The sequence below is a fragment of the Siphateles boraxobius genome, unplaced genomic scaffold (genome assembly GCF_051911475.1).
Source record: "Siphateles boraxobius isolate OS27281-9 unplaced genomic scaffold, OSU_SipBor_1 35, whole genome shotgun sequence".
In the NCBI taxonomy this organism is placed as follows: Eukaryota; Metazoa; Chordata; class Actinopteri; order Cypriniformes; family Leuciscidae; genus Siphateles; species Siphateles boraxobius.
The window spans coordinates 6,300,160-6,317,533 of NW_027508975.1; positions in this window are offsets into that span (position 1 = coordinate 6,300,160).

Genomic DNA, 17,374 nt, shown 5'->3' on the forward strand with positions numbered 1-17,374 from the left:
TTTAGTTACTTTTACGTATTCAACAAGTTCCTCTAGTATTGGTAAAGACAGTCACACTATTCATTTCTAAATGAATTAATGTTTTGGAGTAATCATCTTAATTAATGACTCACTCTTAAAGCTAGCGTATCGATGTAACCTCTAAAAAGAGAGCAGTCACCAAAAATGAAATCCCCAAAAATGCAACACAGTGCATCCATAAATGAACTTACCATGCAAGTATATTTAATTCTGCAATAATGGACTCTTTCCAGATATTGTCCACTTATTACAGTCTTTTGTTCTTGTAATTTCGCTGGGCCAAGCATCCATTATCTATAGACGGAAGCAATTTACCTTCAGCCTCTGCACACGCTGCACTTTGGCATGAGGTAGTTCATATTGCAGAGGCATTTGGCCGATAAAACATTCATAGTGCCAGTAGATCAGACCTTTTCTTATGGAAACCATGGGGTTAGGGAGCTGAATAAGTTATGTGTGCGAAAAAGTTGTTGACTTGTTCTTTCGGAGAAGTACTTATCAGAAAAGTCCATTTAATGGTGCTCAACGAGATAGACAGCAGCAAACTAATAAGACTAATAGAGGCGAAAGCTATGTAGCATTTCTGTCAGAGGTCGAGAAAGAGCACTTGTAATTAGCAATGAAAACAGGCTGCTAATCAAGCAACTAATATAATGCCTCTAAGGATAATTAGTCATGGTGCATAACATGCCAAGAAGTGGCAGTCCACACCACTTTCAAGCGCTGAGCTGGTGCTTTCAACCCCATTCTGCTGTGGGACTCCAGAGAGGAAGATAATGAGGGTGAACAGGGCACCATTCAGTGCAAACACCTCCATTTTCCCTCCTCATTTCGCAAGCACCACAAACCAGGTCCTCATCGCCCGTTTTCATTCCTTCTCTCTTCCTACCTCACCCCCTCCAGAGGTTATGTGTCTTCCTAATGTCTCCCTAATAATTGCTTAATTAATGAGTGAGACGGCCCCCCGCAGGCTAGTGTAAAGGACCCGCCATGAGTTGTTCTCATGTGCCGCCGGTGTATTGATGGGTAGCAGTTTGGTGAAGTGAATAGAAGTCACTGATAGATGACAGGAGGCGGCAGACGATAAATAGAACTCATTGACAACACTATAAAAGACTAAGAGGAGAATCGTACAGTGAGAAGCCACGGGAAACTTCACTAATAGATTGTTACTTTCTCCTTCAAATTAAACGTTTCAACTGAGAGTCTCTCTGTATGGTGTGTGTATTTCAGGCATGAATAGGGTGACCTATTTCATGATAACGATAAAATATATCATATAGTTATTTTATTTTTGTTATATTTATTTTAAAAAAGAACAAAGAAGAAAATTGCAAACAATGGGACAAATACGATAACTATACATTTTTTTATACATCTTATTTAACACATTTTGTTGTTTGATTAACATTAACAGACAAATATTTTAGGCAGCTGTCACTTTAAGACCGAATGCTAGGATCTAATATACTGACACATATCAGGTTTTCACTAAGCTGTTTACATTCACTTAAGCGATAACCAACTGTATTTACGTGAGATACTCCACATGATGAGCAGTTTTTCAACTATGTCTATATTTGACCATTTAGATGCAAATATAAGTGAAATTTATTAAATTTCTGATTTAACGCTTCTGGAGTCATTCAGCGCAATACCACATTGAGTTATTTTTTTCACAACATACTGCACATGATGACTTGATAAACTGTTTTTGGAGATCCTCGTTAAAAGTAGCCTACAAATAGCGCTTCTTTGACATCTTCAAGTCTGGCTTGATCTCCTCCGTGCTCTCTAATATCCTTCACTAATTGCTAGTTAATCGTTAACGAATTGTGATTGGATGGTATTTTTGTTCTCCAAAATATACTTTCACGAGTTCACAATTACAAATAAGTCAGATAGAATAAATGGTATGCATATTTGGCATGCTGTCCAAGGAGAGGGCTCCGGGCTCGGAATTCGGCCCGAACCCAGAGTAGGGCTACTCACCCCGTATTCCTGGCTGTGGAAGGAACAAGCCAAGAGTGGGGTGTCAGGGTGGTGGAGGGATGCTGAAAAACTGTCAAGGAATGTAGGTGAGTCGACTGAGTGAATTTATATATATATATATATATATATATATACAAATTTTTCTTCACTCACCAAAAGGATTATTAGGAACACCTGTTCAATTTCTCATTAATGCAATTATCTAATCAACCAATCACATGGCAGATGCTTCAATGCATTTAGGGGTGTGGTCCTGGTCAAGACAATCCCCTGAACTCCAAACTGAATGTCAGAATGGGAAAGAAAGGTGATTTAAGCAATTTTGAGCGTGGAATAGCTGTTGGTGCCAGACGGGCCGGTCTGGATTTTTCGCCTCTTTTTCCTATTTGTAGTGGAGATGAGTGGTACCCGGTGGGGTCTTCTGCTGTTGTAGCCCATCCGCCTCAAGGTTGTGCGTGTTGTGGCTTCACAAATGCTTTGCTGCATACTTTGGTTGTAACGAGTGGTTATTTCAGTCAAAGTTGCTCTTCTATCAGCTTGAATCAGTCGGCCCATTCTCCTCTGACCTCTAGCATCAACAAGGCATTTTCGTCCACAGGACTGCCGTATACTGGATGTTTTTCCCTTTTCACACCATTCTTTGTAAAGCCACAACACGCACAACCTTGAGGTGGATGGGCTACAACAGCAGAAGACCCCACCGGGTACCACTCATCTCCACTACAAATAGGAAAAAGAGGCTACAATTTGCAAGAGCTCACCAAAATTGGACAGTTGAATACTGGAAAAATGTTGCCTGGTCTGATGAGTCTCGATTTCTGTTGAGACATTCAGATGGTAGAGTCAGAATTTGGCGTAAACAGAATTAGAACATGGATCCATCATGCCTTGTTACCACTGTGCAGGCTGGTGGTGGTGTAATGGTGTGGGGGATGTTATCTTGGCACACTTTAGGCCCCTTAGTGCCAATTGGGCATCATTTAACCCTCTGAGGTCGACTATCGCACGGGCGCGATAGTCTCGCTTTTTTTCTTATCAGTGCAAAAGAAACTCAAAATACTCTGTTGATTTTGATCTTACATATTAAGTGTTGTACATCATTATATCCTGATAAGTGTCTATTTTTTTGTGGATACTCACAATAAAAACTAAGTGTTGTGCTTTTCGCCGAATAAAGAAAAACAAACATGATGCGCGTTCTGCCTTCTCTCTGTCAGTTAAGTCCATTCTGAAACGCCTTCGAAAATTAACTGTAATTCCGCGAATACTTGTCATACAGGCACGAGTGTTTTTCCATAATGAAGCTTGAACTCTCTTCTTTTAAATGAATGAATTTATCTAAAAAACAAATATTCTCAGTTTATGTAATCTGTATAAAAAGAGAGAGATGTCAGTCTTTTTCTTTCCAGCTCATTATACCTGATTACGCGTTAATGTGCCACGCCCACGGAGAGCGCGCGGTATTCAAACGCAAATGATCAAAGGCAAGCCATGCATAATACTATCTAATATGTTTAGAAAAGATTTTGTGATTAGTTTTGGATAGATTATAAGGTTTAGACTGTAAAAAAAGACTACTGTCACATTAAATAGGTACGCTTTTGTTCACCAATTTCTGCTCATAGTTAAATATACAAAAGTATGATGTTTTGTCAAAAATAAAGTAGGTATATTGAATCATCAACTAAAATTTTATTATAGTGTTTGTTCCAAAATTCAAACTAATGAATCCTTACCTTTTTTAATATGTATGATAAAATGTATACTTTTTACAAAGAAATACACTTGAAATATTGTTAAAATTGTAATTGTTGTTGTAATTGTAACCTATTTGAAATTGGTTACAATTTCTAATTGTAAAATATGTATTGATCATTTCTTTTGTCCTTGCATTCTTTGGGATCCTGTGACACACATGTGTGAAAGTTGCATATTAATTAGCCTCATTATGTATGTGGCACATTATATAACACTTTCTCATACTTTTGAGTGTGAGTCTACAAGCAGTCTACGCTGAAAAACTAAAATACGCTGTCAATAATTTTACACAAAATGACATGAGAATAATTTAATCATTTCCCCATAAACTTTTATCATTGTTTGTGATTTGTTCTCTGCTGATGTTATGTTGTTCGCTGTTTCGTGACCCCTTGCTGTGTGTGGGGGTGTATTGTTTTGCAGATAGAAGTTTCACCTTGAGAGCTTATGATGTGTGATATGAAGGTGTATTAAAAAACGAGAGTAATTGAACTGCTGTGATAGTTCAGAATTCAGTGCATTATGGGGAGCTTTAACTTGGATGGATGTATGCTAGATTATAGACTACTGTACATGTAATATCAGAAAACACATATACAGTTTCATGGTATATCACCCCATATTTATCTATTGCAATCTCTCATATGCTGTCATATTGCATGGAAATATAGTGTTTCATCTTCAACAGACTGAGTACCTCACTAACTCATTCATTCATCAAAGCTGATGACTCAAGCTGGTGTAGCCAGTGTTTAACCGAGATCAAACATGATTCAGTCTCGCTTTAACTAGAAAATGAATATGGTAGCTGCTTGTGCATGATACATTATTGAAGGATTCAATGTGTTTTAACATCCATAAGTTTTTTTGGGGCCATGGATTTTGGCTTCTTCTTTTTTTTTTTTTTTTTTACTTTAAAACCAGCAACAATTCTAGGGTTGCTGCCTTATGGGCTCAGTCTCGTATCTGAATATGAGTTGGTCGTTTTTTGCAGTGTGAGATGTCACAAGTTAAAGTCTTGCTTAACTGACAATTTTAAATAAACCAATTAAAATGGCATCTGTTTGTCATTAGCTGCATATCAGTAATGATGTTACTTAAACTTTTCTTGCACTTTGGCATAATCGGTTGCACTTTAGTTTGTGACTACACTGGAAAACAGAGCTGGTGGATAAGCGGTTGAGTAGTGGAGCATGCAATACCTAATGTAATGACCTTTAAAGTTTTTAGCGAGTGGTAAGGTGGCATACTGCAGTAATTTTTGGCAAATCTGAAGAGAGATCACCTAAGATACATTTTTTAAAATAAGATCTAGAACAGGGTTATTATAGTTAACTGAAAATAAAACTTAAAGTAAAAAAAATGTGATGCTTTGAAATAAAATAGAATATAAACAACTTAAACTTTTTTTTTTCAGCTAATTGCCAAGGCAACTTGGTGTTTAACTTTAAAAATAATTAAATAATTGGGTGTTAGCAAAGCTATTTTTTAAAAATTGGTTCGCAAGTGAGCATGCTAATATTGAGTTTTCTTTTGCCTTTTCTGGTTTAAAATTGCTTGAATGTGTAAATTGCCGAGACAAAACATGTGCAAATGATTAAATTTCACTCTATGATGGTTAAACTATGCAATAGATGGTAGGTAAAATGTGTTTGTCCTTTAAATGTTTTGCATACAAACGACAAGTTGTCAACATGATCCCAGTTCACACAGATCCATGAAAACGACAAAAAAAAAAAAAATCTATATTATGCATGCCAGGCCAGTAGTTGGCGATGTTAAGAAACACTACACGCCTGAACGTGTAATACACATGCACATGACGTCTCTGTTTTCAAAAATTCAAGTTTTTGTAGTTTACACAGAGATAACGATATTGTTTTTAAAAACAGACACTTTCGAACTCTATCTATCTATCTATCTATCTATCTATCTATCTATCTATCTATCTATCTATCTATCTATCTATCTATCTATCTATCTATCTATCTATCTATCTATCTATCTATCTATCTATCTGTCTATTTTTGTAGTGTAAGTCAATGGTCAGCACAATTCTTTTCAAATATCTTCTTTATAAAATGTATTATATAATTGAGTGATAGTCTTAGTAGCAGTGCAATTCTTCTTCTTTGCTGCTCTTCCATAGGGATTATGGACTCCACTGAAGAACAATTCCCGTTCACAGGCCAATGTTTGCTACTAACACCATGCTAATGAGCCATTATGTCAGAGCCATTATGTCAGAAGAGGGCTAGGGAATAGCCCTGACTGCATAAGCATGAGGTGTCAGGTCAATTCCACATGGACACCAACCGTTAAATAATGCCTTTCATCCATCTCTCCATCAAATCCAGCCTTTATCCAGATAGCAAGTGTAATCAAAACACAGGGGCACTGCTTTCCGCCAGTGGCCATTCAGCGGGCATTGTGCATTGTCTAATTAAGACTCTAATGGAGTGGGCAGCATGCCTGCTGTTAACCATGGACCTCCGGGCCCCATTGGGACCTGCTTAGTGCTGTCCTTTAGCAGAGAGAGGACATTTTCGTGCCCCGACCGTCAAAAGTAGCCTGACACACTGCGTTGAAACTCATCATGAGCCTCTACAGCTCTCTAACAATTGTAGATGTCACATAATTTTTTACATTATGAGACAACATTTGAAAAATTCAAACATTGCGGTTCAAAGTGGCCCTCAATGGCCCAGGTTCATCCTTCCAGCCAAATTTTGCATCATTTTACCTAAAAAAGACTAACGGAGGCAGTGCAAAAATGTTTGATTTACCAAGTCTTTGGCCATCTTTTATAATTATAATATATAATTTACCATTCAGGTTTACATAAATTACGTTGTTATATCATTTTAAATAAAGCAAAATCCTTTTTTAATAATCTGAACATTGGGATGTAAATCAATCAATCAATCAATCAATCAATAAATCATTTTTTTGATTTTGTTTTATTTAAAGTGATTAATGTAATATGGTTTACCATTTGATATTAATTTTAATCCAATTTACCAAAAATATGATTGAATTACAAATAAACATTTTCAATAAGCTGATGGATGGATGGATGGATGGATGGATAAATGGATGGATGGATGATAGACACTTAATAGGGATAATTTTAGCTATATGGTAAATAATAATATTATTTAATATATCATGGTAAATAATAAAATAATTGGTAAACAGTAAAATGTATTGAATTTTATTGTAAAATTGTATTAATTTTAATAATATTATATTATAAGAAACTATTATAAGAATCAGATGATCTCAATATAAACTTTGTGTCAATGTTTGGAAAACATGAATTTTGCAGTGTATTTGGCCAAACGTGTTTACGATGGGGGGTTTTGTTGCTATTAAGTGTTCGGGGAGAAAACGTTCCCTCAGTCTAGGTGACCATTTATGCAAAATTAGAGGCAACACATCTTCAGATTGTCATTAGTGTTGATTCAACTGAGAACACTACAGTTTTATTATTATATGACTGCTGATGGTAAATGATTAATGTGACCCATATTCCTGTCTGAGATGGAGTGTGACATGACGGGATGTATCCTGAAAAATCAATGATTTTCTGTTGACTGCGCACAGTTGACTGAAGCCTCGTGGATTACTTTACCATTGAATCAATGTGTTGGCCTGTCCCAAGTTTGATGTGTCATTACGTTTAGATCAGAGGTCAGAGAGAGAGGAAAACTTTAGATCTTTACAGGACTTGGAAGTAATTCTGTGTAATCCATAAAGTACAATATTGTGATGAGGCCAGATTATATAGTCTCCTAAAATTAAGTTCCTGAACTTCTCTCTCTCTCTCCGCTCTAATTTTGTGATGTATGTGGTGTAAGGGTTGCTCTTCAAACGCTCTGAACCAAGCCTTTGAATCTAGGATATCAGAACATCTTGCAAGCTTTGGTTGCCCTGAGAAAACAGAGACTGAGAATTCACTTTGATAAACACATATCTTTAGGCTAGATTAAACCAAAACTCAGCAAACCCAGCGAGCCTCTCTCTGCACACAGGCTGTTTGAACATCCTCACCAGGGAGAAAAAAAAGCCTCCTGCTGCAAATTGTATTTAATCATTTGAATCATTTCCTCAAAACACAGACACAGAAAATTTGGAGAAATGGGGGAAGGCTGAGCATCCAAAAATACTTTTCCGTGCTATCAATATAGAAGTTGATATAATGTAGGTTGTTAAAGGATCATCCGATCTTAATTTTGGAAAGTCTCCATGAATATTTATACACCGATCAGAATGAATAAAGCATCGACCTCACGTCTCTCAGAGCTTCTTAGTCCCTTTGATACACCTTAAAGTGGGAAAATTGGGGGATTAAGACGTGCACCGGGGAACACTTTATCCTGACTGACAACAGTGTTTAGAAGACTAAAATTTAAATCTATCTATCTATCTATCTATCTATCTATCTATCTATCTATCTATCTATCTATCTATCTATCTATCTATCTATCTATCTGCTAAAAATTTGATTTTTTTTATCTGATTTGGCTTGTTATATTTGTGCTGCAGTATATGTGTGTCATAACACTCAACACAATAATTATCTTCTGCTTAACTTAGAATAATGGACAGAGAGTCAACAGATGTCCAGGGCAAAGCCGATCCGCCCTATATGCTCACTACGCAAGCTGAGTAGGGACCTGCAAATTACTCAAGGCCCCGCCTCCCCCTCGTGCCATAGCGCGTCAATTAATGTTTACAACATCCATGACAAAATTAAGTGAAACTATTCTTCTGGTCACGAAAAGAGGGGGGAAAAACATGAGAGTGAATTGCGGGAAAAACAATCAGGTAAACTTGTGTTCCCTTTCGTTGTCACTCCGAGTTACGTCGGATGAGGACGAATGGGGTTTCGCTTAGAAAGCCTATCAACTTCGAGAATTACAAAACGAGCCAATGGCAAAGAAATGCCATGGGTCTGCGGAATTTGCATGGCGTAACTCCGCCCCACCTCGTGGGTATAAAAGGAGGAAGCCGGCAGCAAGCAGATATGTTTTCGCTTCGGAGCCAAGTGTGTTCTTCTCTCCACAAGCCATCTCTGAATTGTCAGCTTTACAAACGAGTACCTCGAGTGTTGGTGTGACGGCGATCTACGGCGAGAGCGTGCTTCCTGCTGATCTGTTGCAGTGGTCTGCCAGTCGGTGCGTTTCTCCCCGGGTGCTTCAACACTTGAGTTTTCTCTCACTAAAAGAGCTTACACGTGGCACGTCTTTTTAAAGACGGCTCGCCCGTGCATTTCTGGTTGCAGCGGACTGGTATCGGACTCTGATGGGCACGAGCGCTGTCTAGTGTGTTTGGGCTTTGATCATGCTTGAACAGCGCTCGTGGGTGACTCATGTTCTCGCTGGGAACGTGATCATCGCGTCATATATAGGTCGAGACTCTGTGAACTCGCAAGAGTGAGAGTCCCCTCATCCACCCCCCGATCTTCGGCTGGTGGCCAGGGTGACCTGAGGGTTACGGTCTGGATCAAGGCGCCGACTATGTGTCCGTGACCCCAGCCCCCCTCTTCAATGACGGTGCCCGCTAGTGAACTGCGGATTCCCGCGAGTCTACCCTCTGGTGGCCCGCGTGTTTCAGTTGAAGCTACAGAGGAAGATGCCATGTCTGTTGCAGCATCACTAGGTGGGTTTGAGTCTTCTGGAAGTGAGGGCTCGTCACAGCTGCCACCTTCCGGTGTGCATACGGCTGTGCCTGAGTCTGATCCGGAGATGACGACCATGCTTTCCTGGGACGATGGGTTTTGGGTAAGGCCGCCGACCCTCGTCCACGGCAAACCCCAATACCTCTCTTCCCGGACGTGCATGATGAGATCTCGAAGTCCAAGAAGACCCCCTTGTCTTCTCGGGACCGCTCGCTGATCTCATCCGCCTTTCCTCCCCTCGATGGGGCCGCTGCCCATGGGTACACTGGGGTTCCCCCGGCTGAACGCTCTGTTGCGATGCTATGTGTCCTCAGAGTGCTTCTTCTCGGCGCAATCCTAAGCACCCGCCCGTGGCCTGTAGTTTTTCGTCTACGCTTGTGGCGAGATCCTATAGCGCCACGGGACTGGCAGCCGCCTCACTGCATGCCATGGTCATTCTGCTGGTCCACCTGACCCAGATGCTCATGGACCTGCACGAGGGCGGGACTGACCCAGGGCTCTTCACTGAGCTGCGCGCCGCCACTGACCTTGCTCTCTGAGCGACGAAAGTGGCCGTAAGCTCCCTGGGTCAGGTGATCCTCACCAGTCTGTGGCTGAACCTGTCTGATGTGCTGGATGTCGCGCGGACCCGTCTGTCCGACATTCCCATATCCCAGGTCGGCCTCTTCGGCGGTGCGGTTGAGGGCTTGCCCAACAGCTCTCAGCCGCCCATGAGCAGAGTGAGGTTGATTCTGTCCCGACGGCCCGCCGTCCGCTCAGATCCCTCGTCTGCCCACCGCCGAAGGCGCCCTCCCGCGGCTCCCACCCCGCCCGTTCACGGGCCGGCTCTGGGGGCCGCGGGCGGACGCCACAGCCCTCTCCAGCCCCGCCCCCCGCTACACGCCGGGTTAAGCGGCGCTCGTGAGACGGGCACCTTGGCGATGGAGCAGACTGAGGTTGATTCTGTCCCGACGGCCCTGCCGTCCGCTCAGATCCCTCGGTCTGCCCACTTCCGAGGGCGCCCCCCCGCCTCGGACGCCACAGTCCTCTCCAGCCCCGCACCCCGCTACACGCCGGGTTAAGCGGCGCTCTTGAGTTGGGCTCCTCAGAGATGGGACTCAGTTCTTTCCAGGAGTTGGTAGCAGGACCACTCCTTTCCCCGGGGAGGGCCGGGGAAGAATCCTTATTCTCCAAAGAGCTGATTCTCCCGTCTCTGAGCACAGAGTTCTCGGACGTCACAGAGCGCCGCCCACAAGCCGTGCTCTCCTCGTCCCCCTCTGTCCCAGAGGTGGTTGACATGGCGTGCCGTCCACGGACCGCTTCACCGCTGTCCCCCTCTGTCGCCAGACCCCTGGCAGAGCAGGCCCCCGCGGGACGACCAGCCTGGTCCTCCCCTGGCCCCTCTGCCAGGGCGCGGTTGCTAACTGTGCCCCCACATCGGGCCGCTATGCCGTCCACGTCTGGGCCAGTTACTCCGCTTCGCTGCCCCTCCGGGGGGACGCCTGTGGCTCACATGATCCCGTTGGTTCAGTTCCTGGGAGCCTGGCTAGAGCTTCCCCGTCTGTCCCACTGGATCGCGCGTACCGTCAGGCTCGGCTATGCGATTCAGTTCGCACGGTCTCCTCCCCGCTTCAGGGGAGTCCGCTCCACTTTGGTCGGTGGCAATGCCCCTATCATGAGAGCAGAGATTGCCACCCTGCTGGCGAAGGGTGCAATCGAGACTGTCCCTCCAGCCGAGATGAGGTCCGGCTTCTACAGCCCCTACTTCATTGTCCCCAAGAAAACCGGTGGGTTACGGCCAATCCTGGACTTGCGCGTGCTGAACCGCTCCCTTCACAGGATGCCGTTCAAGATGCTCACCGCCAAACGCGTTTTCGAATGCATACGGCCCCAGGATTGGTTTGCAGCGATCGACCTGAAGGACGCCTACTTTCATGTCTCCATTCTTCCTCGACACAGACCGTTCCTCCGGTTTGCTTTCGAGGGGCAGGCATACCAGTACGCGGTTCTCCCTTTCGGGCTAGCCCTGTCTCCTCGCATCTTCACGAAGGTCGTCGAGACGGCCCTTGTTCCCCTTCGAGAACAAGGGATTCGCATCCTGAGTTATATCGACGACTGGCTGATCCTAGCTCACTCTCGAGATCAGGTTTGCGAACACAGGGACCTAGTGCTTCGGCACCTAGCCCGTCTGGGCCTTCGGGTCAACTGGGAGAAGAGCAAACTTTGCCCCGTGCAGAGGATCTCTTTTCTCGGTATGGACATCGACTCGGTCGCCATGTCCGCGCAGCTTACGAGCGAGCGCGCGCAGTTACTGCTGACTTGCCTAAGACAATTCGAGGGCAAGAGTGCGGTTCCACTGAAACTTTTTCAGAGGCTCCTGGGGCATATGGCATCTGCAGCCGCGGTCACGCCGCTCGGATTGCTTCATATGAGACCGCTTCAGCTTTGGCTTCGCGACCGAGTCCCGAGGTGGGCATGGCAACACGGCATGTTCCGAGTACCAGTTACTCCGACCTGCCGTCAGTTCTTCACCCCGTGGGCGAACCTCGGTTTTCTCAGGGCCGGTGTCCCCCTGGCACGAGCTTCCCGGCATGTTGTTGTCTCAACAGATGCCTCCACCACGGGCTGGGGCGCCATGTGCAATGGACATGCTGCTGCGGGCTCCTGGACAGGACCCCAGCGGCTGTGGCATGTCAATTGCCTCGAGTTGTTGGCAGTACGCCTTGCCCTGCACCGCTTCCGGGCGTTGCTCCGGGGTCAACACGTACTAGTCCGTTCAGACAATACCGCCACTGTAGCGTACATCAACCATCAAGGTGGTCTACGCTCCCGCCATATGTCACAACTCGCTCGCCACCTCCTCCTATGGAGTCAGAAGCATCTGAGGTCGCTTCGAGCCATCTTCATTCCCGGAGCGCTGAACTGTGCAGCCGACGAGCTCTCACGGCTTCAGCCCCTCCCTGGAGAATGGCGACTCCATCCCCAGTCGGTTCAGCTGATTTGGGACCAGTTCGGGGACGCGCAGATAGATCTGTTTGCCTCTCACGACTCGACCCATTGCGCCCAGTTCTATTCCCTGACCGAGGGCACGCTCGGCACGGATGCTGTGGCGCACAGCTGGCCGCAGGGCCGCAAGTATGCGTTTCCTTCAACAGGGGCTGGAGCGAAGGCTGTCTCCCTCCACCCTGAAGGTCTATGTTGCCGCCATTGCCGCACATCATGACCTCATCGAAGGTAAGTCGGTGGGGAAGCACGACCTGGTCATCAGGTTCCTGAGAGGAGCGAGGAGACTAAATCCTCCTCGTCCTCCTCTCGTTCCCTCTTGGGACCTCTCAGTGGTTCTAACTGCCCTGAAGAGTGCTCCCTTTGAGCCCCTGCAATCAGTCGAGCTTAAGTTCCTGTCTATGAAGACAGCGCTCCTGGTTGCACTGGCCTCCATCAAGAGGGTTGGGGACCTGCACGCATTCTCCGTTGACGAAGCGTGCCTGGAATTTGGGCCGGCTTCCTCTCACGTGATCCTGAGACCCCGGCCTGGATACGTGCCCAAGGTTCCAACCACTCCCTTTCGGGACCAGGTGGTGAACCTGCAAGCGCTGCCCTCGGAGGAGGCAGACCCAGCCTTGGCACTGCTCTGTCCAGTACGCGCTCTCCGCGCCTATGTAGACAGAACGCAGTGTTTCAGGACCTCAGACCAGCTCTTTGTCTGTTATGGTGGGAAGCTGAAGGGAAAGGCTCTCTCCAAGCAAAGGTCGTCTCACTGGATAGTGGACACCATTGCTTTGGCTTACCAGCAGCAAGGTCGACCGTGCCCCCTTGGTGTGACTGCCCACTCCACCCGGAGTGTGGCGTCCTCTTGGGCTCTAGCGCATGGCGCCTCGCTAACAGACATCTGCAGAGCTGCAGGCTGGGCGACACCTAACACATTCGCCAGATTCTATAATCTCCGAGTGGAGCCTGTGTCCTCTCGTGTACTCGCTTCAACCAGCTAGTACCGGACCCGCTCAGGTGTCTTCAATTGCTCGCCATTCCACTCCACGGACTGGATACGTGCGATATTTTCCTCAGGTGAGCTTCTCCGAAAGCCCTGAGCTCCTCCAGCACTCCTGACGTCGGTGTCTATTGCCTGCGCGTCGGCTAGGTGCCTCCCGTGTGCATGGTCCCTCCTCTGAGCGACCCCCACATGTGTATTTCCACTGTAAGCCTCTCTGAGCGTGTGTCTTTCCCTTGGCAAGCCACCTTGCCACCCCTGGGGTTGAAATATTCCACCTGCGGCTGGACACCCCAGTGTTTTCCATATGCTTCCTTCGGGTCAAATGTGTATTCACTAAGTCCCCCCCCTCCGGGCTGGCATTAATTGCATACTTCCCCTAAGCTTGGGATATGCTTCCCAGTGTACCTTGGTATTCCTGTGATAAATGGAGTCCTTTGTCCAGGCTGACAGGGATCTCGATTTACGCAGGGCACTGGAAGACAGCTGAGAAGGTGGCGTGATTAGACTGGTAACCCCATTCGTCGTCATCCGACGTAACTCGGAGTGACAACGAAAGGGAACGTCTATGGTTACGTATGTAACCCTCGTTCCCTGAGTTGGGAACGGAGACGTTACGTCTGCCTGCCACTTTCCGCTGTACTGCGGGGATCGCCTGAGCTCAGTCTTGGCTCCTCAGCGAAGAAACATATCTGCTTGCTGCCGGCTTCCTCCTTTTATACCCACGAGGTGGGGCGGAGTTACGCCATGCAAATTCCGCAGACCCATGGCATTTCTTTGCCATTGGCTCGTTTTGTAATACTCGAAGTTGATAGGCTTTCTAAGCGAAACCCCATTCGTCGTCATCCGACGTAACGTCTCCGTTCCCTACTCAGGGAACGAGGGTTACATACGTAACCGTAGACGTTCTCTCCTCTCCAAGTTTGATGTCAGCAAAGTTAAGTTTATGTGCATTTCTACTGTGTTTTTTCGGTCTTGCTAACCTAGCTGGGCAGGCAGTCAGTGCATCTCTTGCATCACTTTGTGCCTGACAAAAGTGAGAGTAAAATACAATTATTTATTACGTTTGTTTTTGATGAACGACAAAGTGCAACGGTGTTTGTTTACTGCAGCTCGGAAAAGATAACCGCGTCCCGTGTGTTATCATGCGTTCATATGCGCGCGCACGAAATGAAACGTGCATTTTTCAAGCAGAAATATATGTGGAGACCACGACCAGACATACTGTACAATATATGGGCGTGAATGATGGCACTCCTCATCAAAGTACACATTATACAGTATATACTTTTAAAACAAGACACTGATTATCTAGTCTCAGTCAATGTGTAGTTAAAAACTCTAAACAACTGCACTAATTATACAAGATGGAAAGCAATGTATTGACAATTTGACTACTGATTTATTGGCTATATTGAATTTTAAATGTTGAATAGCTAGCTGGACATACTGGTCAATATGGATGGACATCCCTCAGTAAATATTAATCATAAATCAAAAATTGCTTCAACATGCATAATAAAAAAACCTTTAACATGCTATGGCAAGCCATTTTAGATTTTATTCATTTACAGTTCATGCATTTTTGATATCAATAATTTTTTTTTTTACTATTTGCAATGTGAATTCTTGATTATTTTTACTATAGGGCCCCTTAGTTACATTTTTATTAACCAATGTCTATTTTTGATATCAGGAATTACATGTTCACTTGTACAAAAGTTAATTTTTTATATCAATGATGTCATCACTCACAGGGATTATTGATATCTGCATCACTAGTTCACTAGTTAAATATTACAAGAGCCAAGTCATAGTATTAATAGTATTTTATATTTGAAAATGAATAAAAGGACATTGGGAGCCAGTTTGAATGGGTCTGATGCAGCTTATAAAATGAGTTATCTATAATTTGCAGGTGCTATGCTTAAGTTTGTCAGTAGAGGAGATGCTGGATCATCAGCCAATATTCTATATAAATACTCTATTCAATAAATATTGTTTGTTTGAACCTCATTCTGTTCTATATTTTTGTACTTATTCTTTGACTGTTTTGTTTAAAGGAGGGAGGATTGTATTGGGAGCACTGAAGTGTCAGGTGTGACTGTGTGTAAATGGCAATCTGTTTACATAGCTTTTGCCATGTAAGACATGGTCCTGGATCAACATATTTTGTTGATCCTGGATCAACATTCCTGTCCCAAAATGTAGTCCTTACCCAATCCCTACCCTTAAACCTAACCCTACCCATAACTTTTCCCTAAAATCAGAGGGTAATGATCAGTGAATAACACTGATGTTTAAGGACTTCACCCTGATTTTAAGCCTAAACTTGACATAAACTGTAAACTTGTCCCTCAAATCTGATTGGTTGATTGGAAAGTTGATCCAGGATCAACAAAGATGTTGATCCAGGAACATGTGGTACTTGGTGAAATCACGTTCACCCACGGGGTCAGGTAGAGGGCCCCTTAGCAGAATTTTGCTTAGGGCCCCAGGGAGGTCAGGATCGGCACTGGTCCAGGGAGACGAGCGATCATATTATAATTATTATAAGCCTCAACAAAAATAACTGATTTTCTCATTCCTTTTTTTTAACTGTGATATTTTCTTTGCTTATATTAGGAGATTCTTCAAGTCAAACATTTTTGAAATGCAGAATGTAGTCATCATACTAATTCATACTACCTGACTACAGTTGAGTTAAAGTGATAGTTTACCCAAAAAAGAATATTCTGGCATCATTTACTTTACCCTTAAGTTGTTCCAAACATGAATTAATTTCTTTCACAAAACACAAACACAAAATAAGTTATTTTGAAGATTTTGGATGAACTATCCCTTTAAGAAGCAAGAATAAGATAGAAGAGAACTGCATAATAAAGCCAGAATAGCAATTCTAACCTCAAATAAGCACTCCAAATAATGCTTCCAACCTTGTACACAAATTGTTAACACCAACAACCAGACATCTAGACCACTAACAAAGCCTTAGTGTTTAGATGAAAGGAAAGAAAGCACCATCTAAGATTTTTTTAATATTAATTTGTATTTGTTTGTATGTTTTTGTTTATTTTATCGCAGAAACGGTGCTTGACACTGGGTACCTCTGAAAGAAAAAAAAATCCATTCAAATGTATTATGTAACATTTAATTATCATTATCTGCATTTAGTCAAGCATACTTAGACTGGTGACACTTCGACAGGTATTGAGGTCAGCCTTTACACACCCACAGCAAGAATAACAGTACAACAGCAGCAACACATTGCAAAGCTTTTCAGCATATAATGAGAAAAATGCATGTGGCACAGTGATTTTTGTCTTATTTACTTTGTGAATAATGAGTAAATGCTCTGTAACTACCAGAAACTTTAAAAGACCTTGGGAAAAGTTAGCCTGGCTCCACCCTCCTACGTACTTCCGCTCAATTTTCATTTTCCTTCAGTACTAGGTCTGGGATTGTGCTGTAGTCTTTGGTTTTCTCCGATCAATTGTTTACCGAGCCGATCAGGGAACAGAGAGAGTGGCCCAGAACGATGACGTTGATGTCGTGCGTTATTTTGAGTTGTAGTTCAGTAATGGCAGTGGAGAAAGATGCGAGCGAAACCATTCGGTCCGTTGTGGCAACGCTGCCGAATATCAAGAAGTTAAAGCCAAGAACAATCTTTACTTAGTTTCGTTGGTGGCCATGATGCTGTGGCCCTCCTCCCCACGGAGTTCGGGAAAAGTTTGATTTTCCAGCTCGCTCCGTTAGTGGTGAGTGAGTTGGCTAAGGCGAATGCTAGGCATACGTCACGACTAGACGTTAGCGATTGGTTGTGGCAGATCCAGAGTGACTCTGGGCAGATCCAATAGTTTTAGACTTCCATAGAGTACCCGCCTACAAGGAAGTTAACGCTTGTCAATGAAGCGGTGCCAGACTCTATGTACAAATGAAATGTACGAGAGTCT